Source organism: Caretta caretta, chromosome 2 (assembly GCF_965140235.1).
Source record: "Caretta caretta isolate rCarCar2 chromosome 2, rCarCar1.hap1, whole genome shotgun sequence".
Taxonomy (NCBI): Eukaryota; Metazoa; Chordata; order Testudines; family Cheloniidae; genus Caretta; species Caretta caretta.
In genome coordinates, this window is record NC_134207.1 from 144004426 (window position 1) to 144031261 (window position 26836).

Below are 26836 nucleotides of genomic sequence, written 5' to 3' on the forward strand. Positions count from 1 at the left end.
TTTGAAGTTTATATTTAATGGACCTTCTCCTTTCAAAAAGCTCTCATAATTACGGTCGCAAAATCCCCAGAGATGACCCGTTTTGGTTTTTTTCATTTTTTGAAAAAACTTAGAACTCTGATGAATAATGTGTTTGCCTGTTTCATGATATACTGAGAAAGGAATTCAGTTCATTTTCTGTGTGCAATGTTAGCATTAATTAGGTGCTGGCATGCTTTACTACTGCTAAATGACAGTCTTTGCTACTAATAATTATGTTATTGTTAAGGTCTTTCAATAGACCATTTTCTTTAGTAGTATGAAATGCTCACAGCCAAGAATCAGCCAAGTAGGAGGCTGTCAAGCATTTCTTGAGGCTCACCCACCACTATCCTGGAGCTAGAAACATTAAGTTTCACACAAGAACAAGCACTAAGGTCTGATACACAAAAGGAGTTAGGTGCCTATGTCCCAGTTTTAGGATCCACTGAGATTCACAAAAATCCCACTGTACTCAGTAGGTACACAACAATCAAAGAGGAGCTCCCTCATAACTTTTAGTGCAATGGTTAGGATACTCACCTGGGATGTAGGAGACTTCCAGTTCAAACCCACCTTCAACTGTGGGGGCGAAGCGATTTGAACAGGGATCTGCCACCTCTCAGGTGAGTGCTCTATCTATTGGGTTTTGTGAAGTTGTTGAATCGTGGATAAATAATTAAAAAATCATTGGAGTAGGGGGACTAAACACTGGGTCTACCACATCCTGGACCAATGTGCAAAACCACCAGGCTACAGAGTCATTCTCATGTTGCTTACTCTCTCTCTGTTCCCTCCTTCCCTCTCCCCATGTAGAAATATACAATTAGGGCACTCATATCTTATCTTTGCCCTGTAATGACACCATGCAATAACCATACAATTATGATTAAGGCATTTGAGTTTCTGTGGTGCTAGAATAAACTGATTTTTAAAAGACATATTACATTTCCCCCTTCATAGTTTCACTACAGGGCAGAACCACCTTAAAACAACTCTGCTATGTATTCATAAAATGAATTCTTTTTATATTAAAAAGAGGACATTACCACTTGCTATTTTTAATTATCTGAAAATATGAATGATCATTTATTTTAGTTTAACGTTTATGGCCAGATTCACCAGTACATGACAAGTGGTTTCTGCTGTTCTTGCATATTGGATCAGATCAATGATCCATTTAGCCTGGTATCCTGCCTTCTAAGAGTGGTCAGTGCCAGATGCTTCAAAGTGAAGGAACAGAACAGGGCAACTATCAAGTGATTCATTCCCACTCACAGCCTCTGGCAGTCAGAGGCTTAGGGACACCCAGAGCACGGGGTTGCATCCCTGAGCATCTTGGCTAATAGCATTGATAGGCCTATTCACCATGAATTTATCTAATTCATTTTTAAACCCATTTATACCTTTGGTCTTCACAACATCCCCTGGCAATAAGATTGACTGCGGGTTGTGTGAAGAACTATTTCCATATGTTACTTTTAAATCTGCTGCCTATTAATTTCATTGGATTAGCCCTGGTTCTTGTATTATGTGAAGGGGTAAATAATACTTCCTTATGCACTTTCTCCTCAACATTCATGATTTTATAGACCTCTATCATATCCCTCCTTTGTTGACTCTTTTCAAGATCAACAGTCCCAATCTTTTTAATCTCTCCTCATACGGAACATATTCCATATCCTTAATCATTTTTGCTGAATTATCTGTACCTTTTTCAATTCTAATGTATGTTTTTTTGAGATGGTGTGACCAGAACTGCACACAGTTTTCAAGGTGTGGGTGTACCATGGATTTATAAATTGGTATTATGATATTTTCTGTCTTCTTATCTATCCCTTTTCTAATGGTTCCTAATATTCTGTTAGCTTTTTTGACTGCCACTGCACATTGAGTGGATGTTTTCAGAGAACTTTCTTCAATGGTTCCAAGATCTCTTTCTTGAGTGGTAACAGCTAATTTAGTTCCCATCATTTTATATGTCTCGTTGGTATTATATTTTCCAATGTGCATTACTTTGCATTTAGCAACACTGAATTTCATCTGCCATTTTGTTGCCCAGTCACCCAGTTTTGTGAGATGCCTTTGTAACTCTTCACAGTCTGTTCTGGACTTAACTATCTTGAGTAATTTTGTATCATCTACAAACTTTGCCACCTCACTCTTTACCTTCCCAGGTCATTTCTGAATATGCTGAACAGCACTGCTCCCGGTACAGATCCCTAGGGGGCACCACTATTTACCTCTTTTCATTCTGAAAACTGACTGGCATATTGGATCAGATCAATGGTCCATTTAGCCTGCTATCCTGCCTTCCTACCCTTTGTTTCCTATCTTTTAATCAGTTACTGATCATGAGAGGACCTTCCCTCTTATCTCACATTGGCTTAGTTTACTTAAGAGCCTTTGGTGAGGGATCTTCACAAAGACTTTCAGAAAGTCGAAGTACACTATATCCACTGGATCATCCTTGTCCACATTTGTTGACCCCCTCAAAAATTGTAATAGGTTGGTGAGGCATGATTTCTCTTTTCAAAAGTCCTGTTGGCTCTTCCCTAACAAATCATGTTCATCTATGTGTTGGATAATTATGTTCTTTATTACAGTTTCAACCAATTTGCCTGGTACTGAAGCTATGTTTACTGTCCTGGAATTGCCTGGATCCCCTCTGCAAACTTTTTTTAAAAATTGGCTTCACATTAGCTATCCTCCAGTCATCTGGTACAGAGGCTGATTTAAGTGTTAGGTCACATAGCACAGTTATCAGAGAGGTGGCTGTGTCAGCCTATATCCACAAAAACAACGAGGAGTCTGGTGGCACCTTAAAGACTAACAGATTTATTCGGGCATAAGGTTTCATGGGTAAAAAACCCACTTCTTCAGATGCATGGAGTGAAAATTACAGATACAGGCATAAATATATATATACTGGCACATGAAGAGAAGGGAGTTACCTTGCAAGTTGAGAACCAGTGTTGACAAGGCCAATTCAGTCAGGGTGGATGTGGTCCACTCCCAATAATTTATGAGGAGGTGTCAAAACCAAGAGAGGGAAAATTGCTTTTGTAGTTAGACAGCCACTCCCAGTCCCTATTCAAGCCCAAATTAATGGTGTTAAGTTTGCAAATGAATTATAGCTCTGCAGTTTCTTTTTGAAGTCTGTTTTTGAAGGTTTTTGTTGTTGAAGGACGGCTACTTTTAAATCTGTTATTGAGTGTCCAGGGAGATTGAAGTGTTCTCCTATTGGCTTTTGTATGTTACCATTCCTGATGTCTGATTTGTGTCCATTTATTCTTTTACGTAGGGACTGTCCGATTTGGCCAATGTACATGGCAGAGGGGCATTGCTGGCACATGATGACATATATTACATTAGTAGATGTGCAGGTGAATGAGCCCCTAATGGTGTGGCTGATGTGATTGAGTCCTCTGAGGGTGTCAATTATTGGGAGCGGACCACATCCGCCCTGACTCAATTGGCCTTGTCAACGCTGGTTCTCCACTTGAAAGGTAACTCTTTTCACTTCACGTTTAGTATATATATTTATGCCTGTATCTGTAATTTTCACTCCATACATCCGAAGAAGTGGGTTTTTACCCACGAAAGCTTATGCCCAAATAAATCTGTTAATCTTTAAGGTGCCACCGGACTCCTTGTTTTTATAGCACAGTTAGTAATTCTGCAATTTCATATCTGAGTTCCTTCAGAATTCTTGGGTGAATACCATCTGGTCCTGGTGATTTATTACAGTTTAATTTATCTATTTGATCAAAACTCTCCTCGACTGACACCTCAAGCTGGGACAGTTCCTTGGATTTATCACCTAAAAAGAATGGGTCAGGTTGGGAAATCTCACTCACATCCTCTGCAGTGCAGACCAGTGAAAATAATTCATTTAGGCTCTCCACAATGACCTTGTCTTTCTTGAATACTCCTTTAGTACCTCAATAATTCAGTGGCCTCACTGATTGTTTGGCAAGCTTCCCGAGTCTGATGTACTTAAAAAAATGTTTTGGCTAGTTTTTGAATCTTTTGCTTAGTTGCTCTTCAACTTCTTTTTTAGCCTGCCTAATTGAACTTTTGCACTTTATTTGCCAGAGATGATGCTTCTCTCTATTTTCTTCACTAGGATTTGACATCCAATTTTTACAGGATGTCTTTTTGCCTCCACGCACCTACTTTACTTTGTTGTTTAGCCATGGTGGCATATTTTTGGTCCTCGTAAAAATTTTTTTGTTTAAATTTGAGATATACATTTAATTTGAGCCTCTATTATAATGTTTTTTAAAATTTCCATGCAGGTTGCAAGCATTTCATTTTTGTGACTGTTCCTTTTAATTTCCATTTCATTACTGTCCTCATTTTTGTGTAGTCCCCCTTCCTGAAGTTAAATATTACTATAGTGGGCTTCTTTGTAATTTCCCCTCCCCAATCAAGGATATTAAATTTTTATTATATTATGGTTGCAAGCACACATAGTTTCTCTCCATTCTACCTCTCCTTACATGCCCCTACTTGCACACAGACATATACCATTTCCCACTCTCTTTTGCACACACACTCACATTTCCCAGCATACACAAACATACATAAACACACACACCATTCATCACTTGCCTTCTCTCTCCTGCCTCCTCTATATTTCCCCCCTCCACATGGACACACACAATGTTGTCTCCGTCCTTCTGTCCTCCCTGTTAAGCAGATTTGGAGCAATAGCTTTGGACAGAAATAGCTGGGATTTAATGTCCATTTTTGCTGTTGTTTTTCCTAGCTGAAAGTGTATCTGTCCGTACAGGCTGGTACCAAATAGTTCCTTCAGAGAGACTCATTCAGAATTGCCCTTTTTCAAAATGGCTGCCATTTCCCATTGTTCTCAGTGGGACTGAGGTTATATGCTGATGCCCACTTTCAAAATGGCCATCACCTCTTATTGTTCCCAGTGATAATTGGCCCAGGGAAAATGGGGGCTTTTGTAAAGGCATCACTCAGTGCACTCTCTATTCACAGTACTGCATGCTAGGAATGTGCTGCTTTATTCAACTACATAGTGTAACCCTCCAACTCCCTTACCATAAGCTGGGCTCAGCCAGGACTGAAGATTACATCCCAGAAGCATTGCTGCCTTATTGGCAGGCAACCTTTCCTTGAGCAGATAGGAGGCTGGAGGGAGGGAGCTAAAGCAGCAGCCCCAGATGATCCAAAAAAGGGGAGCTCTGATGGGTTCTTTACCCCACAAACCAGTAGGGTTACCACCTTTGAAATGCAAAAAACCCAGCAGAACCACAGATAAGGCAAGCCTGCTGCAACCTCAACCACCAACCACAAGGCAACTCTACAATCTCTCCCTTCAATACCCACTTATATCCCCATCGAGATAACACATATAGATAAGATTGATAACATCGCATGTCTCCTCACTCTCAGGTGATTCAGACCCTCTCTCACATATAGGCACGGTGCGCTTGCCTGTTGGTGGGCAGACAGCTGCTATATTTTCAACAGTTTTGATCTATTATTGCTTAAATTCTGGAAGGGGAACACTGCAGTATATTTAGTTGGGCACAGAAACTTTTAACATTAGACATCCCAGTTGCCTCCTTCCTTGTACTGTGATAATAATGCAAACCTTCAAAATATTAAAAAGCTTTTTAAAAAAACCTGGCAGATTAAATGATTTTTCTGGAAACTGGCAAATCCATTAAAAAAAAGACAGGCCAGACAATTACCAGCCAGCTGGTAACCCTAGAGACCAAATGCCGGGGAGAGAGGACATAGCCCCTCTCCCTGGGGTGTCAGCTGAAAGGAAAGAGAGAGGGAAAGCAGTGAAGAGAGCCAGAAGGGGAGGGAGCACCCAGCTCCCCTTACGGACTGACTGTTTTTACTATTTTCCCAATCCCCATTTAGGAAACTCTGCCACGTGAGGTTCCCCTAGGGCCTGCCAGACCATTGCGAAAGAAAAGACAGCCCGACAGACAGTGCAGCTGACTGCCACAGCTGTCACCACCTACAGCCTGATCACTAACAGTTATTTCAGCCAGGAGGAAGAGCAGAAATCTTATATCTAAGATTGTTACCACAGTGTGAGGAGGATTCAGACCATCCATTCGAGCTGAAAAGCTATTTCTGAGACCCAGACAGCTCTACAGATCATTGGATCCCACAGACAAGACAAACAGAGGGAACAGTGCCTACAGCAGCTACTGGAGCACCACCAACAGGGACCTGGACTGGGGACTGACACGTTAGAGAAAGGGTTGCCAATTTGGTTGGACATATTCTTGGAGGTTTCATCATATGACATAATCTTTAATTAAAATTTAATATTTAATTCCTGGAGACTCCAGGACAATCCTGGAGGCTTGGCAACCCTAGTTAGAAGGTCGACTTAACGTTAAGAGTCAAGGAGACTTTGTGAAAGAAAAAAAATGTTTCTGGAACTCTCTCAATCTAGTCATAGTCATATATATACAGAAATGCAAAGAATGAGTTATTATATATATATATAGTATAACTCATATATATATATATATTAGTATAACTCATTCTTTGCATTTATATTATTTATATAAAGTTTATTGGAGTTGTTTGGTGTTTTGACAATTGTGTACTTATTTATGAAGTGAGTACAGTATCCGCTGTTCGGATGGATTACCTATTATTTCCCAGGAGGCACAACCATTAAAGCATCAGTTTGAATAATCCAGATCACCAGTGGGAGCAGTCATGAGTTTGGCATAGAGCCCACATTGGCAGAAAAAGACCCATGACCTCAGGAAATAAAGCACATCCCACATCTCCCGAGTTTGCACCCTCAGAGGTGCCAGGGTGTTGCGCTGACCATAAGTTACCTTGGGCTGTTGTTACAGCATGGCTCGGGGGGAGCTAGCAGTGAACTGGTTTTGACCAGCCGAGCTGGCTTGCAGCCACTCGACTGGGTAAACAAGTGAAGAGATAAGTGAGGACCAAGATTGTGAAGTGTCAGAATAGGAAGCAACAGTGTTTCCTGGCAGAGCCCACCTGTGGGTGAATATGCCCCTCCCTGCCCCCCAGAAGGAGGTGATGATAAAAGCAGCTATGAAAATTGCCTTAGACAAACAGTCTCACCTGCGGACCCTGGCCTTGTGGGTGCCCAGGAATTCCCCACGCTGGAGCAGCACCTGCTACGAGCCCTCAAGGACAAGGAAGGAGGATCCAGGACTGTCCATAGCAGAAGGGGCATAAGCATTGATTCTTGCTTGCTTGCTTGCTTGCTGGAAAGCACGTATTTAGTAACATGTGAAGGCTGGGAGGCTTGTTATACTTTGGCGATAAAACAGATTATACTTATGCACCTGGCGTGGCTTCACTGAGTGTATCCGAGGCCTGCCCCCCCACTTTGGGACCGACACCTGGCATAATCGGCAGGATACACTTGGTGACACCCCCGCGAGGTGTAGCCAGAAGTGGAGCAAGTGAGGATGTGAGGTTGTGGCCACCGACAAGACACCAGGCTGGAGTAGTACCTCCCTGGGCACCGGTGGCCAAATTGTTATGCCGGGTGGCTCCCCTGCTTAGATGGGATAGGGACGAAGTTCCCCTCACCCCGGCCAAACTGGCCGAGCAGATGGAGAAGGCAATAGAGTTATATGGGCATAATAAACTCTATAAGGATTGGGGGTGGGGATGGTTGTTCCTGATGGTGGTGGAAAAGCTGTTGGCAGATAACGAGCAACTAGAGAAGAATGTAAGCATCCTGGTCGATGATAAGCGGGCTCTCATGAATAAGAATAACATGCTAACTGAGGCTTTGGAAGTGGCTCAGCAGAGGGACCACAAGCAGCAGGAGATAGCCAAGACTATGGCGAACTGCTATGCCCAGGATCGCCATCGCCGCCTCCTGCAGAACCCCCGCCCCACCGTGTCCCAGTCCCAGGTTAGGGCCCTTATGGCATCGGATTGGGACCCCGATTAAAATCAAGTGCCTGACTGAGGGGCAGACTGTTGTTTTACAGCCTGAAATCCCCATCACGAATTGGATTTTGGACCCCAATACTAGAAATTGAGTGGGGGAGGGCACAGCAAAGCTCTATTGTAAAGTAAAAGTGGTATATTAGTGACCGTGCCCACGCACGGCCCCAGGACACTAGTAAGGTTCATGAACACATGGCGCAGCCCCAGGAGGATTGCGGGGTGGCCGCCCGCCCCCACTGCAGCCCAGCCCCCGCCTGAAGCCCCCACTGTGTAATGGGGTGCCTCATTTGATAGTTTGAGCACTGCCGAGCAGCCCTACACCTGGTTTACTGATGGCTTGGCCAGGTATGTTTGTAAAACGCAGTGCTGGAGAGCTGTTGCCTTAAATCCTGTTCGTCAGTTGCGTGAGACCGCCAAGAGACAGGGAGCCTCCAGCCAATATGCTGAGCTTTATACTGTGCTGCTGGTAGTGAGGCGGGCGCTTGCCCTTGGGGACCCTGAGGTACACCTGTACACTGACTCTCGGGCAGTGGCTCAGGGACTGGCCACCTGGATGGGCTGCTGGAGAGCCCACGATTGGGCCATCCACAGCAAGCCCATGTGGGGCGCCACTATTTGGCAGGAATTGTGTTCCGCTGTGCAAGACCTTTTCTGTGTTTCATGTAGATGCCCAACAGAATCGTACCCAGGAGCATTATTGGAATGCTGCCATGGCCCAACTGGCCTACTTAGCCGAGTGTACGGCAGCCCCCGACAATGTGGGGGAGGATTTTTTCCTCTTGGCTTCCTGGATACACACGCACTCAGGACACTTGGGCCCGGAGGGGACGTACCGTTGGGTGCAGGCCCGAGGTATCCCCACTTCACATGTAGCCCTAAAAACAGCTAAAGCTGTTTGTAAGATTTGCCAGATTGTTAGGCCCTTACAGGTGGAAATCAGCTCCCCCGGACAGGTGCCATGGGGAGACAAGCCTGCTCAAATTTGGCAAGTTGATTACGTTGGTCCACTCCCTTGCGACCACTGCAAGGCATATATTCTCACCACGGTTGATACGGCCACCGGCTAAGGAGAGGTCTGGCCCACATCCCGTGATGACCAGTGGAATACAATCACTGGCATTACCAAGCGAGTTGTATTACACAATGGAATTCCCTCTCAATTGCATTCGTATAACAGTCCCATTTCGCCGGTAACACGGTGCAGGATTGGGCCGCATCTTTGGGAGTCCGATGCGTGTTTCACATCCCCTACCATCCACAAGGGGCGGGTGTCATGGAGCGGTATAATGGATTGCTGAAACAGCAGCTACGGCTCCTGTCACTAGTCCGCACACTCAGGGGGTGGTATGGGGTACTGACCAAGGGTGCCTATCAGCTGAATACACGTCTGTACTATGGCCTGACGCCAATGGAAAGCCAACATGGTGGAGTGAGTGTGCAGCCAGTGACTGAGGAGCCCGAGGGCTTGGGACAGTCAGACCCTGATGTGTTAGGAGTTGTACTGCTACACCTCGCTGCCCATCTCCCGACTAGGGGGACACCAGAGTCAGCAGGGGTGGATTTGTCACCCCAGACACCATTGATCCTGCCACTCAGAAATTTATTCCCATCGGGATATGGGTAAAATTACCCAAAGGGTGTTATGGGAGGAGTGGCTTCCCGCTCCAGGCTGGCTTTGCGTGCAGGAGTGCACGTGCAGGTGGGGGTTGTAGACCATGACTACTGGGGAGAAGTACGAGTTTTGCTGTTCAATCTTGGAAAGGAACCCATGAGTACACAACCGGGCAATCAGGTGGCCCAGTTCATCTGTGAGCAGACTGCCCTCCCCCAGGTGCAGCGCCTGCAGGAAACGGAGGTGCCAGACACCGCCTGTGGAATGGGAGGGTTTGGGTCCACAGAAAGGGCTGAGGAAGAGGATGGCCGGGTATGGGTCCGGTACCTCAGGCGGGGCATCCAGTGAGGGAGATCGTTGCTCGGAGGCCCAGGGACACTTACTGGGTCAGCACTGATGGGATAATGATCTTGTTTGTCTTGATAGGGGCAAATTATTCCCAAGAGGATGCTCGTGTGCATCCTTTGGTGACTTTGGGCTTCTGTGCTCGGTGGGCAAATGGGATCATTGTTGTACCGTGGACATTTGCGATGGAGTGCTGCGACCACAAATGGGACCATTGATAATTTTACCTGCCCTGCACATCAGAGCTGCCCCGACATGATGGTCTCTATCAACTGCACAGGCGTGTGTATGCTCCAACTCCCAGGCCACCCTCTTGGTATATGCTGATTCGTCAGTCAACGTGACCCTTCATTTGCTAAATGATTCCTCCCACTGGTGTGGACAGGTGACACCGCAAATCCAGTCCTCTAATACGACTGCACTATGAGAGCTGCTTAACTGCACTGGAAATAATACCCGTTTTCTCGTAACCCATGGGACTATGTGGAGCTTCACCAATAAGATTTACATAGAGGGGCACAGCACCTTTTTGATATTGCTAGATGTACTTTCTGGTTTTGCCCCACTGAACTGAAGCAGACCACATTTAATGGTTTTGCCCAACTCGTGTAGCCCCATAATTGTGGGACCACATATTGATGTAATTAATGTACATATTAATGTGAGGGCAGTCCATGTTAGAGGACTGGATTGTATAATGCAAGTTGTCGGCCCTGGGCAGATGGTTTGTGGAAGCAATGGCTAGCCTTCTTTGGCCCACTGGCAGGGAAGGGGCGCAAAAAGTGGGGCCTTATGGAGACAGTGCTAGGAGGGGCTGGTACTGGCACAGGGATATTAAATTCCTTTGATATAGAAGTACAGGAAGTCCTCACTTAATGTTGTAGTTATGTTTCTGAAAAATGCGACTTTAAGCAAAACGATGTTAAGTGAATCCAATTTCCCCATAAGACTTAATGCAAATGTGGGGGTTAGGTTCCAGGGAAATTTTTGCACCAGACAAAAGACTCTCTCTCTCTCTCTATATATATATATATATATACACACACACAGTATAAGTTTTAAACAAACAATTTAATACTGGTACACAGTGATGATGAATGTGAAGCTTGGTTGAGGTGGAGGAGACAGAGGGTGGGATATTTCCCAGGGAATGCCTTACTGCTAAATGATGAACTAGCAATTGGCTGATCCCTCAAGGGTTAACTCTCACAATCTACAAGGCAGCAGGAAAGGAGGGAGGGCAGACAGAAACAGAGACACACACCCTGTGTGTGTTTGAGAGATAGAGATGGGCATTTCCCCTTTAAATATGAAGAGTGGGGTCAGAAGTACACTGCCTTGTTAATTAGATCAGCAAGCTGAGACCAGAAGGCAGCTGCAACTGCTGCCTTAGGCAGCAGCTCTCTCCATCCATGTGTCCTCCTTGCTCTATGGAAGATGGGGTAAGTGAGGTACAGAAGTAGGGGGGAGGGGGACACCCTGAGATTAGCCCCCCCCTTCTTCCCCTCCCCCCCACACAGCAAGCAGGAGTCTTGGTGAGCAGCTCCAAGGCAGAGGGCAGGAGTAGCACATGGCAGTGGGGGGAGGGACAGCTGAACTGACAGCAACTGATAGCCTGCTGAGCAGCTGCTGCACAGGGAACTTAGGGGAGCAGGGAGCTGACAGGGGGGCTGGCGGTCCACCCTGATTCCAACCACCCACCAGCTAGCTGCAACGAGCTGCTCTTCCTGCAAGCAGTGGACAAAGCAGGCGGCTGCCAAACGACTTTAGAAGGGAGCACTGCACAACTTTAAACGAGCATGTTCCCAAATTGATCAGCAATGAAACAACGTTAACCGGGACGACTTTAAGTGAGGAGTCCCTGTACTGCAAAATAAGCTTGCCACATTGGGCGCACTCAACTCGGGGATGATCCAGCTGCAGGCAGACTGGCTCCCCTTGTTGCTGGGAGCGTCAATTCAAAATTGGAAAGCACAATGGCAAATAGTGGTTGGGAAATAGCTTGCTTTGCTGCTAATATTGCATGGAATAGTAGTTTAATGGTGTCATGTGTAGTGCATCAAGTTGTAGCTTTGATGCAAATAGAGATGTTGTGGTTAATCCTTGTGCAGGGAGAACTGGTTGGGTTACGAGTGCTTGCCACCGTTTTTCGAGGGGCGCTGAAAGGCTGGGTTCGTGTCAGTGCTGGTCCAATTTTTATTCTTGAGCACCTGCGTGTCCAATTTCAAACTGTGCGTGCACATCCAGGGCAAGTTCCCTCGATGTGGTGCGATTACGTGGCCCTGCCACTATTATTGGCACCAGTATGTGGGCCCCTGAGTTCCACAAAGATAAGGTGATGCTTGGTAGTAATAGCACCTACTTGTCCCATGACTGCCAACACTGGGAGACCACTTGGGTGTGCCCTGAGATTCCCCCAGCTCCAGAGCCCTGCAGCCTCCGTCACATCGTGGCCACGTGTGTGTGGCAACGGTTTGCTGCCGATGACACGTGGGTTTATGACAATGGCCAGGGTTGTGTGTGTGTGTCGTTTCACACTGTAGTCTGGGAGGATGAGGAATGCAGTGAGCCCACGGTGGAGCATTGCTGCTGCAACGTTATCCATGCAGTTGACCGCACCATAGGTGTGGTGTACTGGGCCACCACAAGAGATGCTTACGAGCAGTGGCTTGAGTTCAGGCCCTGAAATGTTTCTCTGGGGCTCAGGGTTACCTTTGCTGAATAGGAATATTTTTTGCAGCAATAACCTATGGTTTCTCAGGTGCTGGCGGAGCATGGCGTGGCACTCACATGACTGCGGGTAAGAATGTTGTATGATCATGGCTCCTGTCTCCAGATGACGAAGGCTGAGTCAGAGCTAACTGTTTATCATTGGTGGGATGTATTTAAATTTAGTGCAGCCGTGGCCTTAGGGGGGCACCCCTTAATGTTGCATCTCATTGTTGTTTTTGTAGTGATTGGGGGCTGCTTTGTATTGTGGGTTGTGCTGTATTGTTATATTCAATGGATGGCACAGTGGGTGTGAGTGTTCACGGCATACCATGGAGCTCCGTATGGCCCCCCCACCAGTATAGCTCTGCCAGGAAACAAGGGGTGGAGTGTTGGGGCTGACTGCAAGTTACCTTGGGCTGTTACAGCATGATTCAGAGGGGAGCTAGTAATGAACTGGTTTTGACCAGCAGAGCTGGCTTGCAGCCACTCAACTGGGTAAACAAGTGAAGAAATAAGCGAGGACCAAGACCGTGAAGTGTGAGAATAGGAAGCAATAGTGTTTCCTGCCAGAGCCCACTTGTGGGTGAATATGCCCCTCCCCGCCCTTAGAAGGAGATGATAAAAGCAGCAATGCAAATTGCCTTAGACAAACAGTCTCACCTGCGGACCCTGGCCTTGTGGGTGCCCAGGAATTCCCCATGCTGGAGCAGCGCCTGCTACGGGCCCTCAAGGACAAGGCAGGAGGGTCCGGGACTGTCCATAGCAGAAGGGGCGTAAGCATTGATTCTTGCTTGCTTGCTTGCAAGCATGTATTTAGTAATGCGTGAAGGCTGGGAGGCATATTATACTTTGGCAGTAAAACTGATTATACTTATGCACCTGGCATGGCTTCACTGAGTTTATCCAAGCCGCCCCTCCCTCCCCCTCCTTGGGACGGACACAGGGCATTACAATAGCAAACAGAATGGGGAAAAAATCCACTAACTGAACAGGAAGTAAGGGTGGAGTTGAGCAGGACTCCAATTCATAATATTTCTGAGTAACCCAGTTAAATTCTCGATGACCACTTTACTACAGTGGTCTCCTATGCCATCAGAAGGGAAGAGAGGAATACTCAGTCTCCTTAAGAACAATGGGACATGGATGTCCAGCCCCTTCCTGGAAATCTAAGAGCAGCATGCTGCTTCTTTCTTATGGAGAACAATGAGAGATGGCACCCACTTTGAAAGAGAGCAGTTCTCCATGCAATTCTCTGTTTTACAACATTATTCTTCAGCCTTCAGCCCCATACTTACAGTTATGAAGAGTAGTGGGAGACAGATAGACCATGAGCCTTAAAAAAATCTCAAATGTAGCCTAGTTACAAAATTTCTCTACATTTAACTTATATGAGTTAACTGCTTTGTTAAGATAATTTAAGACAAAAAAGTTTTGACACATTGTGCTATATTCCTTTAAGGGCCCATTTAAAAATTAATATCAATTCCTAAACTAATTAACAGTTTCTAAACTCGAAAGTAGGTACTGTAAGTCTGGATTGGGGGGGGGGGTGGGAAAGGGGGCTACGCTATATTTCTCAGACATAAAAAAGAGTCTGAATTTCTGTGTTAAGTGCACAACTCAGCGTAACCTTAACTGGTGCCTCCATAATCTGTTACTGGAGGAGATTACTATGATGAGAGAGACGCAAAAAGAAAACTGGGCCCCGGGTTAAAAAAAATGAGTAAATAGATGAGTATTTGGGGTAATCTGGGTTAAATGTAAGAAAGACAAGGTCAAAGGAAAAATAGAAAAGAAGAAATGTTCTCCATCCTTCCTCAGTCCCTTTTTTGTTCCTTGCCTATTACACTCTTAGGGGCAAGGGCAGTGTATTTTACCATCTGTAAAGAGCTAGCATTCATTTAGGTAGTATATACATAATAATATATACACAGCATATGATAAATAGTCATTCTTTTAAAAATAAAATTAAGTTTGTGCTTAAGGTGAGCAAATTATCAAACAGAAACGTTCTGAGAAATATGGCACCAGGGAATTTCAATTTGGTCTGTAATTCTACTGAAGTTTTCCAGACATATCATGAACTTTTACATCCATGAATAAAGTTCTGCACTGTTTTCAGGCTGTCTACATTACATCACAGCTATAAACACTAATGGGAGATACTCTGCCCCGGGAGTTGTCATTAGAAGTAGCCCAAAACTACCTCCCTTATTTCAACTCTCCTCTCAGCTTTGTGAGTGCCTTTCTAAAATGAGACCAGAACCAGGCACACTGGAAAACAAATAAGTACCTTGCAGGGAGAATCACTAGGAATGCCTGAGTTACATAACAGAGCACAAGGGCTGCTATGGTTTATACTTTTTTATCCTAGGTAGGGTGACCACAAATTATATTCTTATTTTTCCCATAAATGTGAAATTTCATAAATCTTTCATAAATCCTGCTAAGTGCTTGAGTTCTTGGGGCAAGGAGTTTCATGGAGTCATTATACAGTGTGTAAAAGAGTATTTCCGTTTATCTGTTTTAAATTTGTCTTGATTTATCTTTGTTAGGCTATTCATTATGTTGTATACCTCTATTCTGTCCACTCTCATTAGTCTTTTCTTTAGAGTAAGTAGTCCTAAACTCTGTAATCTCTCTTCAGTATGGACCACTTCCTTCAAAACATAATCTGGTGCTCAGATTTTACTGAGTCTTTATTCGAAGAAAAATCCCACTGATTTAGTTGCCGAAGGGTACCATCTTCACTATTGTCCCCAGAGAAGAAATATAGCTATAATCCCAAAGAAATACTTTGAGGATAAGATTTTCAAAAGTGCTCAGCATTGCAAAATTCCCATCAATTTCAACAGGAGGAAAGCTGGGCTAATTCAGAGCCTTTTTGAAAATCCCACCCTAAATTTATCTGCTCTTAAACATTATCAAGACAGCTAGATAACCCACTTGAGCCACTTAATTTGATAAATGAACCCTAATAGACATTAAAAATTTGCTAAACAGCCAAAACCTATGTATAGGCTTCATATTGGTACTGAATCTAAATTCACAGCAGGTTGAATATATTTTAAGTATGACTGATTTTCTGTAAAAGGAGCTAGGATTTGCCTGAACATCATTCAAAACCTATAACATACCATATTATGACAAACTTCGGCACACTATGAGAAATTAAGCATTTTTATGTTGTGCCTAAAGGTTAAAAATCTAACAAATGAAATCAGTGTTTTGGTAATGATTTATTTCCATCTATGTGACTTGAATTTTTAAGGGTGATTATATCACCAATCCCCTCCTTAAAGGAAATGGATAGAACTAAAAACATCAATAGGAGAGGAAAGATGGTCAAGGTGCTAATCTAGAACTTTGAAAATCATAGAATCATAGAATATCAGGGTTGGAAGGGACTTCAGGAGGTCATCTAGTCCAATCCCCTGCTCAAAGCAGGACCAATCCCCAATTAAATCATCCCAGCCAGGGCTTTGTCAAGCCTGACCTTAAAAACTTCTAAGGAAGGAGATTCTACCACCTCCCTAGGCAACGCATTCCAGTGTTTCACCACCCTCCTAGTGAAAAAGTTTTTCCTAATATCCAACCTAAACCTCCCCCACTGCAACTTGAGACCATTACTCCTTGTCCTGTCCTCTTCTACCACTAAGAATAGTCTAGAACCATCCTCTCTGGAACCACCTCTCAGGTAGTTGAAAGCAGCTATCAAATCCCCCCTCATTCTTCTCTTCTGCAGACTAAACAATCCCAGTTCCCTCAGCCTCTCCTCATAAGTCATGTGTTCCAGACCCCTAATCATTTTTGTTGCCCTTCGCTGGACTCTCTCCAATTTACCCACATCCTTCTTGTAGTGTGGGGCCCAAAACTGGACACAGTACTCCAGATGAGGCCTCACCAATGGCGAATAGAGGGGGACGATCACGTCCCTCGATCTGCTCGCTATGCCCCTACTTATACATCCCAAAATGCCAATGGCCTTCTTGGCAACAAGGGCACACTGCTGACTCATATCCAGCTTCTCGTCCACTGTCACCCCTAGGTCCTTTTCCACAGAACTGCTGCCTAGCCATTCGGTCCCTAGTCTGTAGCTGTGCATTGGGTTCTTCCGTCCTAAGTGCAGGACCCTGCACTTAACCTTATTGAACCTCATCAGATTTCTTTTGGCCCAATCCTCCAATTTGTCTAGGTCCCTCTGTATCCTATCCCTGCCCTCCAGCGTATCTACCACTCCTCCCAGTTTAGTATCATCCGCAAATTTGCTGAGAGTGCAATCCACACCATCCTCCAGATCATTTATGAAGATATTGAACAAAACCGGCCCCAGGACCGACCCCTGGGGCACTCCACTTGACACCGGCTGCCAACTAGACATGGAGCCATTGATCACTACCCGTTGAGCCCGACAATCTAGCCAACTTTCTACCCACCTTGTAGTGCATCCATCCAGCCCATACTTCTTTAACTTGCTGACAAGAATATTGTGGGAGACCGTGTCAAAAGCTTTGCTAAAGTCGAGGAATAACACGTCCACTGCTTTCCCTTCATCCACAGAACCAGTAATCTCATCATAGAAGGCAATTAGATTAGTCAGGCATGACCTTCCCTTGGTGAATCCATGCTGACTGTTCCTGATCACTTTCCTCTCATGTAAGTGCTTCAGGATTGATTCTTTGAGGACCTGCTCCATGATTTTTCCGGGGACTGAGGTGAGGCTGACTGGCCTGTAGTTCCCAGGATCCTCCTTCTTCCCTTTTTTAAAGATTGGCACTACATTAGCCTTTTTCCAGTCATCCGGGACTTCCCCCGTTCGCCACGAGTTTTCAAAGATAATGGCCAATGGCTCTGCAATCACAGCCTCCAATTCCTTTAGCACTCTCGGATGCAACTCGTCCGGCCCCATGGACTTGTGCACGTCCAGCTTTTCTAAATAGTGCCTAACCACCTCTTTCTCCACAGAGGGCTGGCCATCTATTCCCCATGTTGTGATGCCCAGCGCAGCAGTCTGGGAACTGACTTTGTTTGTGAAGACAGAGGCAAAAAAAGCATTGAGTACATTAGCTTTTTCCACATCCTCTGTCACTAGGTTGCCTCCCTCATTCATTAAGGGGCCCACGCTTTCCTTGGCTTTCTTCTTGTTGCCAACATACCTGAAGAAACCCTTCTTGTTACTCTTGACATCTCTTGCTAGCTGCAGCTCCAGGTGCGATTTGGCCCTCCTGATATCATTCCTACATGCCCGAGCAATATTTTTATACTCTTCCCTGGTCATATGTCCAACCTTCCACTTCTTGTAAGCTTCTTTTTTATGTTTAAGATCCACTAGGATTTCACCGTTAAGCCAAGCTGGTCGCCTGCCATATTTACTATTCTTTCGACACATCGGGATGGTTTGTCCCTGTAACCTCAACAGGGATTCCTTGAAATACAGCCAGCTCTCCTGGACTCCTTTCCCCTTCATGTTAGTCCCCCAGGGGATCCTACTCATCCGTTCCCTGAGGGAGTCGAAGTCTGCTTTCCTGAAGTCCAGGGTCCGTATCCTGCTGCTTACCTTTCTTCCCTGTGTCAGGATCCTGAACTCAACCAACTCATGGACACTGCCTCCCAGATTCCCATCCACTTTTGCTTCCCCTACTAATTCTTCCCGGTTTGTGAGCAGCAGGTCAAGAAAAGCTCTCCCCCTAGTTGGCTCCTCTAGCACTTGCGTCAGGAAATTGTCCCCTACGCTTTCCAAAAACTTCCTGGATTGTCTATGCACCGCTGTATTGCTCTCCCAGCAGATACCAGGAAAATTAAAGTCACCCATGAGAACCAGGGCGTGCAATCTAGTAGCTTCTGCAAGCTGCCGGAAGAAAGCCTCATCCACCTCATCCCCCTGGTCTGGTGGTCTATAGCAGACTCCCACCACTACATCACTCTTGTTGCTCACACTTCTAAACTTAATCCAGAGACACTCAGGTTTTTCTGCAGTTTCGTACCGTAGCTCTGAGCAGTCATACTGCTCCCTTACATACAGTGCTACTCCCCCACCTTTTCTGCCCTAGGTCCCATTCCCTACTCTGCCACAGACTTTGTTTGTGGGCAAGCCACTTATTGCTGCAGTCACAGTGTGGCCTTATGCATCTAACTGCCACTTTATGAGCCCAGGTCCAACATTTAGGCATCACTGATATTCACAAAGTCATCACGCAGATGACACCTAAATTTCCACTGGCAATGCACCTAGATTTCTGTTGCTGAGCATGCACACAGCCACCTAGTTCCTGACACTGCCAAGCAGCTTGATGCCTCACTCATGCTTAAGCCTCAGCAGAATTCACAAACTAGACATTCATCCACTTCTGACCTGTGGGGCATGCTCAACAGCTGCCTAATCGCATGCCTACCAGACTGGGCCCCCACAAGAGGAGGTGATGAAAATGGTGGTGTCCTCTTATAGCCCAGTGGCTAGCGCACTCACCTAGGATGTAACAGACCTGGGTTCATCCTGTCTGGTTGATTTGGAGCAGGGACCTGAATGCAAGTCTCCCAGGAGAATGGCCCAACCACTGGGTTATTCTGGGGTAGATCTCTCAATCTCTACTGTTGAACCTGTTCCACCTTGTACACGTAATTGAATATTCATTAGGCTAGAAGAGAGAATGTGAGAATGACTATATAGTCTAATGGTTAGTGCATTCTCCTGAAAGACCCAGGTTCCAGTTCTCCTCCAATGATATTTAAGTAATTTTATACAAAGTGGAATAGCTTCAAAAGGGGAGAAAGAGAGCCCCAGCCTAGAATACTCCATATTCCAATGGTTAGCACACTCACCTGGGAGAGGGGAGATCTGGATTCAAGTCCCTGCTCTAAGTCAGGCAGTATGGGGATGTGAATCTCTGATATCCATCTGCTGGAGGACTACTCTAATCATGGTCCTAAAGGATGGGGGCAATGCTTTCTTCTCCTCCATTATTCTTGAGAAAGGGCTGACCTGGCTTAGGTGCCTAACTCCAGGAGGCTTAGGCCACATCTCTCTCCTCAGCATTTCCTATGGATTGACTTAAACAGTTAGGTATGCTGGCTTCTGGGAATCCCTTTTTAGGTGCTTAACTCTCCCACTGCATTGTGTATGGAACCTGGGTGCCTGATTTGGGGTTGTGAATTCCCCTAGGCAGAAGAGCACCTAAAACATAGGCACTGCAATACACAGTGCTGCAACACCTAACCCCCCCACCCCCTTGTCACTCTAGACCCTAGTCTCTCTGTTACTTCCCTACTTCACAGGGGTGTTGTGAGGAAAAATACATTAAAGATTGTGAGGTGCACACACACAGCAGTAATGGGGACCATATAAGTAAAACAGATCACAAAGATTTATTAAAGCTTCAGGGTTATTTTTTTTTTACTACCTCTCTTTTTCCCATACTCCCCTACACCCAGGGATATGTATGGAAGGAGAATTTTAAGCAAAATATATGGTCTTTGAGTAAAATTTAATTCAAAACACCAGCACAGGCTTTAATGCTATTTTGTCTGCAAATGCTGCTGACTTGAAAGCACATACAAAGTTATTTTCAGCCAAGAATCAAGTCACAGCAGTATATCAGAGATGTGGTCTTATATTTATATTCCTCTTTTCATGAGAAGGAAAAATTTCCTGTTCTTCCCCATTTCCCTCATATGAAAGAAAAACAAAATATCTTCACAATTCTCCCCATCCCCTTTCAGAAAGGCATCTATAGTATGATGAAGAAAATTAACAAGTTGTCTACATGGAAACTGGAAATGAAATAACTGCATCCGATGAAGTGAGCTGTAGAAAGCTTATGCTTAAATAAATTTGTTAGTCTCTAAGGTGCCACAAGTCCTCCTTTTCTTTTTGCAGATACAGACTAACGCAGCTGCTACTCTGAAAATAGATCAGTTGTGTTTCACACTGTTAGTTAATCCAGTGCAAGTCTGTGTATGGACACTAATTTTGGTTTAAAACTGCCTGTCACGGAGTTGATACACCTGTTGTGCGGCACAGGGCCATATAAAGAAGAAAGCAAGGGTTGAGGGCCAGAACTCTATCCCCCGGTCAGTGACTCAGACTCTGGGTCCTGAGTCAATACAGCCATCCTGGTCTGCAGGGAGCAAGGCCTAGTGGCCAAAGTCAATGCAGCCTCCTTGGCATTTGGAGCAGTGGTGCCTAGAGACCTGGGCAGTGGCACCTAGGGTGACCAGATGTCCCGATTTTATAGGGACAGTCCTGATTTTGGGGTCTTTTTCTTATATAGGCTCCTATTACCCCCCACCCCCGTCTCAATTTTTCACATTTGCTGTCTGGTCACCCTAGTGGCACTTGCTTCTTCAGGCAGTGACCACATCCAGTTTTGGGTGAGGGGTGGAATTGGGGAAATAGGCCTGCCCTACTCCACTGGGTTCCAACCCAGGGCCCTGAGGATCTGATACTCCTGTGCTCAGGCTCGGTCTCTCACTTCAAGAATCCTGTTCCCTGGGCCACTTCCTACCCTTACTTCCAGCGTTGGTAGTCTCCTGGCACCAGCGGTCTCTTCTCTGCCATCCTCAGTGGTCAGCTGGGCATCTGCAGGGGCCTCAGCACAGTTGACCTCCACAGCCAGAGGCTCCAGCAGCTTTCTGGCAGGAGTTTGCAACATACGTCTGTTCTCCTCTTCAGTCAGCCCAGACTGAGCTAAGGTGCTCCCTCTTATACTCTGTCTCCAGCCGGAGCATGCCCAGCAAGGGTGAGGGGGTGTGGCTTCTTCAGACTACAGGGTGTGGTTAACCCTAGCTGGGCCAATGTGGGGTTGATATACCCCATTACATTGCCCTCTTCCAATATAACTTAACTCAATAAGACTTTATTACAATGGAAAGACTATAAGAATGTCAGTTAAGAAAGGAGAGGTTATTTATCTTGTACAGCAACTGGAGTTCTTCTACACATGTGTCCCTATGGGTGCTCCATGTCAGGATGTGGGCATGGCTGTGCACTCTTGACTGGAGATTTTCATCAGCAGCGTCCGCAGGTCCACACCAGCGACCTAAAAATGCACATGCTCCAGTATGAGCGCATATAGGGAGGGGTGGACCTACCACCACGCCAAATCCTTCTCTACCATGAAAGTCCCACGAGCGACCCCAAGGCAGAGGGGAAGGAGGGTTAGTAGTGGAGCAGCCCTAGAGACACACATCTCAAAGAACTTCAGTTACTGTACAAGATAAGTAATATCTCCTTCTTAGAATAGTGTCTCAGAAATTGTGTAACCTTCTGTTATAAGGGCTTGAAACTGTCCCCTCTGATCTTGTCGCAAGTGTACAATAAAGAATGAACATTTAGAATAGTTCATAAAATCAGATTTCGCCATCAGGGCTTAGTAATATTCTTCTTTGAACTGCAGTATGGCAGAGAAGAGGCTTTCCTGTTCCAGTCTTTTTTCCCATTCATTGATTACCTCCACATCTATAGAGTTGGGTTTAGATGGAAAAATAAATATTCTGAGTGTTTGGGAGGGATACAGAACTTTTTGTTTTCCCTTTAGCATGTAGGGGTGTGGTAGCTTGCCACACAGAATAGGGCCAGCAGAGCATAACTGATGGGCAAGGCAATTGGGCCTTGAGGAGATGTCTGAAGTATGCTGGGGCTGCTGCATCTCCTTCAATGGGATGTGCAGGGTCTCTGCTACATGCCTTCATAAGGTCCTGAAAGGCCTTGAAATTGTCAGCATAAGATGGTGGGGGAGGCATGACAGCCTTGTCTGGTGGGGAGGAGGATTTGTGGGATGGTAATGTTTCTTCTTCCATGGGGGTTCTTGCCCCCTGTGAGATCCTGCTGTGTAGAAAGATCCAAGGGCACTAGCTGTTACTCTTGCATGCCCTTTTATGACATGGACCCTGTGGAAATGGCCACCTTAAGGGGCCCGGGGGTTTCAATAGGCCCACTTTGGTGGGGCGCAAAGGAAAAGGGCAGGACCACACTTTTGTCCTTGTCAATGCTGTGTGTGTCCCCTGCTACAATTTACAACATCAGGGTGTACCCTAAGTGAAGAACGTTGAAAAGGGGAACCCTGTATAGATATTCACAAATCTGATGAGGTGTCATCTCCTGTGTTAATTGGGGGTGGCAACCAGTGTTGGTAAAGGTGGTCAAATTTGTACTGGGATCTGAAAAGGATCTGTAATTGCATTGATATTGGGTGATGTTGATATGAAGGTACCAGATGGTGTCAAGTTGGTCCTGGCTGGTGTCTGTTTATCCTCAAAGAGTTTATGAGGGACTGGAGGCCCTGATGGTACCAGAGGGTAAAACATCGTTGAAGATGGTAGTGAGGGTTAGTAGGATCCGGGAGATGAGATGGTACCAGTGAGGAGTGACCCCTCAGCAATGGTGTCTCAGGCTTCTCAGGATCTGAAGGCCTGCATGGATCAAAAGCCTGGACAATACCAGGGAATCTGGGCAAGAAACATCAGGCATCAGAATACCTAGTGGTACCAGAGATGGTACTGAAGTATGATCAGTGCGTCCTTCACATGTGGTTGCTGGAAGTGGTACTGATGACAATTTCAGCTTGGCTCTGGAGTCCTTATGTTTTAGAAGCACAGAGTCAGTGCTGATATGTGTTCCACTTTAAGTAGTTTTCCGAACAGTTTCTCAATATGTGGCATGTTCATCTTAGCTGGTGCCTTGGTCTTGGTACTGGATGGGATGGGTGCCTCAGTCATACCTGTAATGAAACACAAGGTCTCCTAAGACCCAGATTTAGGAAGTGACTTTCCCTTTCTCTTCTCCTGCTGTAGGAAAGAGGGTCTTCTCTTCTTCTATGGTTTAGATGGTTCTGAAGAGCCCCTAGGGTCTGCTTACTGTTGCAGTAGAGACAGCTGGTGGCCCTCTGTGGATCCGATGTACAGGGGAGGAGGGACTCAGATCCTGTGGGTTTCTGGGTGTGCTCTATTAATAGAAGTTTGAGCCTGTCCTCCTTCAATTTTTAAATGTGTTCTTAAAGCCTGAACAAATCTTATTTAGCGGGGATGTGAGATTCCCCAAGGTAGTGGAGGCAGCTTGCAGGGGAAAGACCTATGGCAGGTCTAGCAGAATTTGAAGCTCGGGGTCTTGGGCAAAAACCTGCATTCAATGCTGTGGATCAAAAGCCCGAATCAGGCCCCAGCCTGAAAGGGAAAAAAGCCCTTTTCAAAGCACAAATTGTTCTAAACAAAAATAAAGAAAAAAATACTAAGCAAGTATAGAAATTTTTTTTTTTTTGCAAGACATGCAGCAAACCACAAGGCTAGCTAATGGATGCTGTGATACTCTATCTCAAGCCACAGGAAATGGAGAAGGAACTGGAGTGGTGGCAGGTCTGCCCCTCCTTACATGCCTGCAGGTGCAGACCTAAGGATACTGCTGATAAAAATCTTTTATCAAGAGTGCATGGGCATGCACACATCCTAATGTGGATCACCCACAGGGACACTACATGAAGAAGAACTGTTCTGTGTTCTCATATGTAATTCATTCAAAAATACAGGTAAATCTATAATACACAGTATTGTTTGCATGTCATATACTGACATAACAATGTCATAACAAGTCACTATATGTATCCAAAGATAAATGTTCACGTAATTCTTATAGATTATCTCCCTAATGTATTTATCTAACGCTCCCTGTAAGTATAGTTACACTATACCCATCATCTTTAAAACACTTCAGTTGCAAGTTATATTTTACAGTATTTAGAACACAGCAAATGACATACATCTTCTGGTTACAAAGTGAGATTCAGAGTTATTCCCGCCACATTTAGACATATTTGGGTAAAACATAAAAGTGACATTTGGTTAAGTGTTGAAAAGAGAAAGAATTGTGGTCTGTTTTTTTAGCTACCACATGTGCAATTATCATGACTGTGTGCACAAACTGCATTACTGAATGCACAAATTACCAGAATTGGTCAATTAATAACAACACTTACATTTTCTATAACACCTTTCATCTATAGATCTTAAAGTGCTTCACAAACGAGAGTAAGGATCCATGTTCCCATTTTACAAAAGGCAAAGAAAAGTGAAGTGACTTACACAAAGTCACATAGCAGGTGAGCAGCAGAATTAGGAACATGATCCTGAATGCCTGACTTCCAGGTCCATGCATATGTGCTGGACCATGCTACCTCCCAAAGCCCATGGCACTCATTAAACTTCCTCTTAACTTTTAATCTGCAACACTAGCAACTGAAGTGTGTGACCAAGGGCTGTAATGTTGAACACTTGAGTTTTGCTGTTCATTATGCTGTAATTGACAGATTAGAATAATTTTTCACTGTACAGCTTGTTTTAAGAGATCTTTTCTCACTGTGTGAATAGACCAATTTTTATTTTATTTTTTAAAAGCCTGGGAGTAAAATAATCTAGCATAAGCAACCATAATGATCCATTACACTGATCACCAGCAGGGTTTGACCCCTTGACTTTTAGGTCCCCAGTACAGAACTCTACCATTGCAGGTAAATTAGTAACTACTATCCTCTATATAGAGCATACACTAATGGGGGACCTAAGCATTCTGCTAGTCAGTTACACAGGTATTTGCTAGACAGCAGTAGAATATTGAGGGTCAGGATTCCTGATTATGGAAGGGGAGTATTGTCTGCATGTTAGGGCAGTGATTAGTGATGGGGTTGTTGTGTTCAATCTGAAATGCAATATAGATGTTACTCTGTTACTCTGAAATATAGATGATGAATGAGTCATGACACAAGAGTAGTAAAACATTTCTTAAGTTTGAAAGGGGGATATTCTGTCCCACACTAGTGAAAGATTTTAGATCACTGGATCATCCTGCAGTGGTGTTTCATGGTGACATATGGGATCTTCATAACAATGGAAAGGGGAAACTCTCTAATTCTTTGCTCCCTTGGGACTTCTAACATTCAAAAAGTATAGGCAGCTTTAAAAGCTGCTATTATAAATACACATTTTTTACAAAGTTTATTACAGAAATGTTTTCACCTTTCCTACAAATGTGAAATTACTTCTCCATAAGAAAGATGTCTCAAGGTCCATCACAGACAATATTCAGTTCTTAAGCCTTGACAGGTTTAAGGTCTTGTATCTCATGGAATAACAGGGCTAGAAACAAGAATTTATACCTTTAGAATGCAAGGAATCCTGTGTTCCAATTTGATAAAACTTACTGCTTTAAAGTCTTTCAAATTCATGACATTATTATTAAGGCTGTGAGTTTGGCTGCAAGCACCACCCTCGCACCTTCCATTGGCTGCAGTTCCTGGCCAATGGGAGCTGCAGAGCTGCTACTTGGGGTGAAGGCAGCGTGCACAGCTACCTGGCCATGCCTCCATCTCGGAGCTGAGCGAGGGGGATGTCGCTGCTTCCAGGGAGACGTGAAGTCAGGTAGGGAACCTGCTGGCACACCCAATCTCCCCCAGCACCCGCGGTGCCTCTGGTCTACGTCCCCTCAAGATTTAGTCAGGAATATATTGTAGAAGTCATGGACAAGTCATGGACAGTGAATTTTTGTTTACTGCCCATGACATGTCCATGACTTTTACTAACAAAGTCTTTGAATAAAGACTGGGAGTGGATGTGTCAGTACACACAGTAAAACTATTTCCCCATGTTTATACCCCCCCACCCCCACCCACTGTTCCTTACACGTTCTTGTGAACTGCTAGAAATGGCCCACCTTGATTATCACTACAAAAGGTTCCCCCCCACCTCCTGCTGGTAATAGCTCACCTTACTGATCACTCTCCTTACAGTGTGTATGGTAACACCCATTGTTTCATGTTCTCTGTGTATATAAATCTCCCCACTGTATTTTCCACTGCATGCATCCAATGAAGTGAGCTGTAGCTCACAAAAGCTTATGCTCAAATAAATTTGTTAGTCTCTAAGGTGCCACAAGTACTCCTTTTCTTTTTACTAAAAATACCTGTGACTAAAATGTAGCCTTAAGCAACTTTATAAATCCTTAAAAAATTCTGAAGTGGTCGTGTCCAAACTTTTCCTGTCGTGCCCTCCCCCTTACCAGTAATGGAAGCTGTCCACACCTCCTCCATTGCATTAATGCACAGCCAAGGCTTCCTCCACAGAGGTGCTTGGGCTGAAGGCAGAGATGGGGTCAGAACTGGGAATGGGGGAGGAGCTGGGTCTAGAGATGGAGCTGGCCTGGGGGTGGAGAGTGAA

The 26836-nt window shown here is 45.0% G+C and overlaps 1 protein-coding gene across 4 annotated transcripts in view; it reads right to left on the bottom strand.

Moving 5' to 3' along the window:
• The window catches only part of ADCY2 (adenylate cyclase 2), a 436571-nt gene that overhangs the window by 227157 nt on the left and 182578 nt on the right, over window positions 1–26836 (bottom strand). The window lies entirely within an intron of this gene.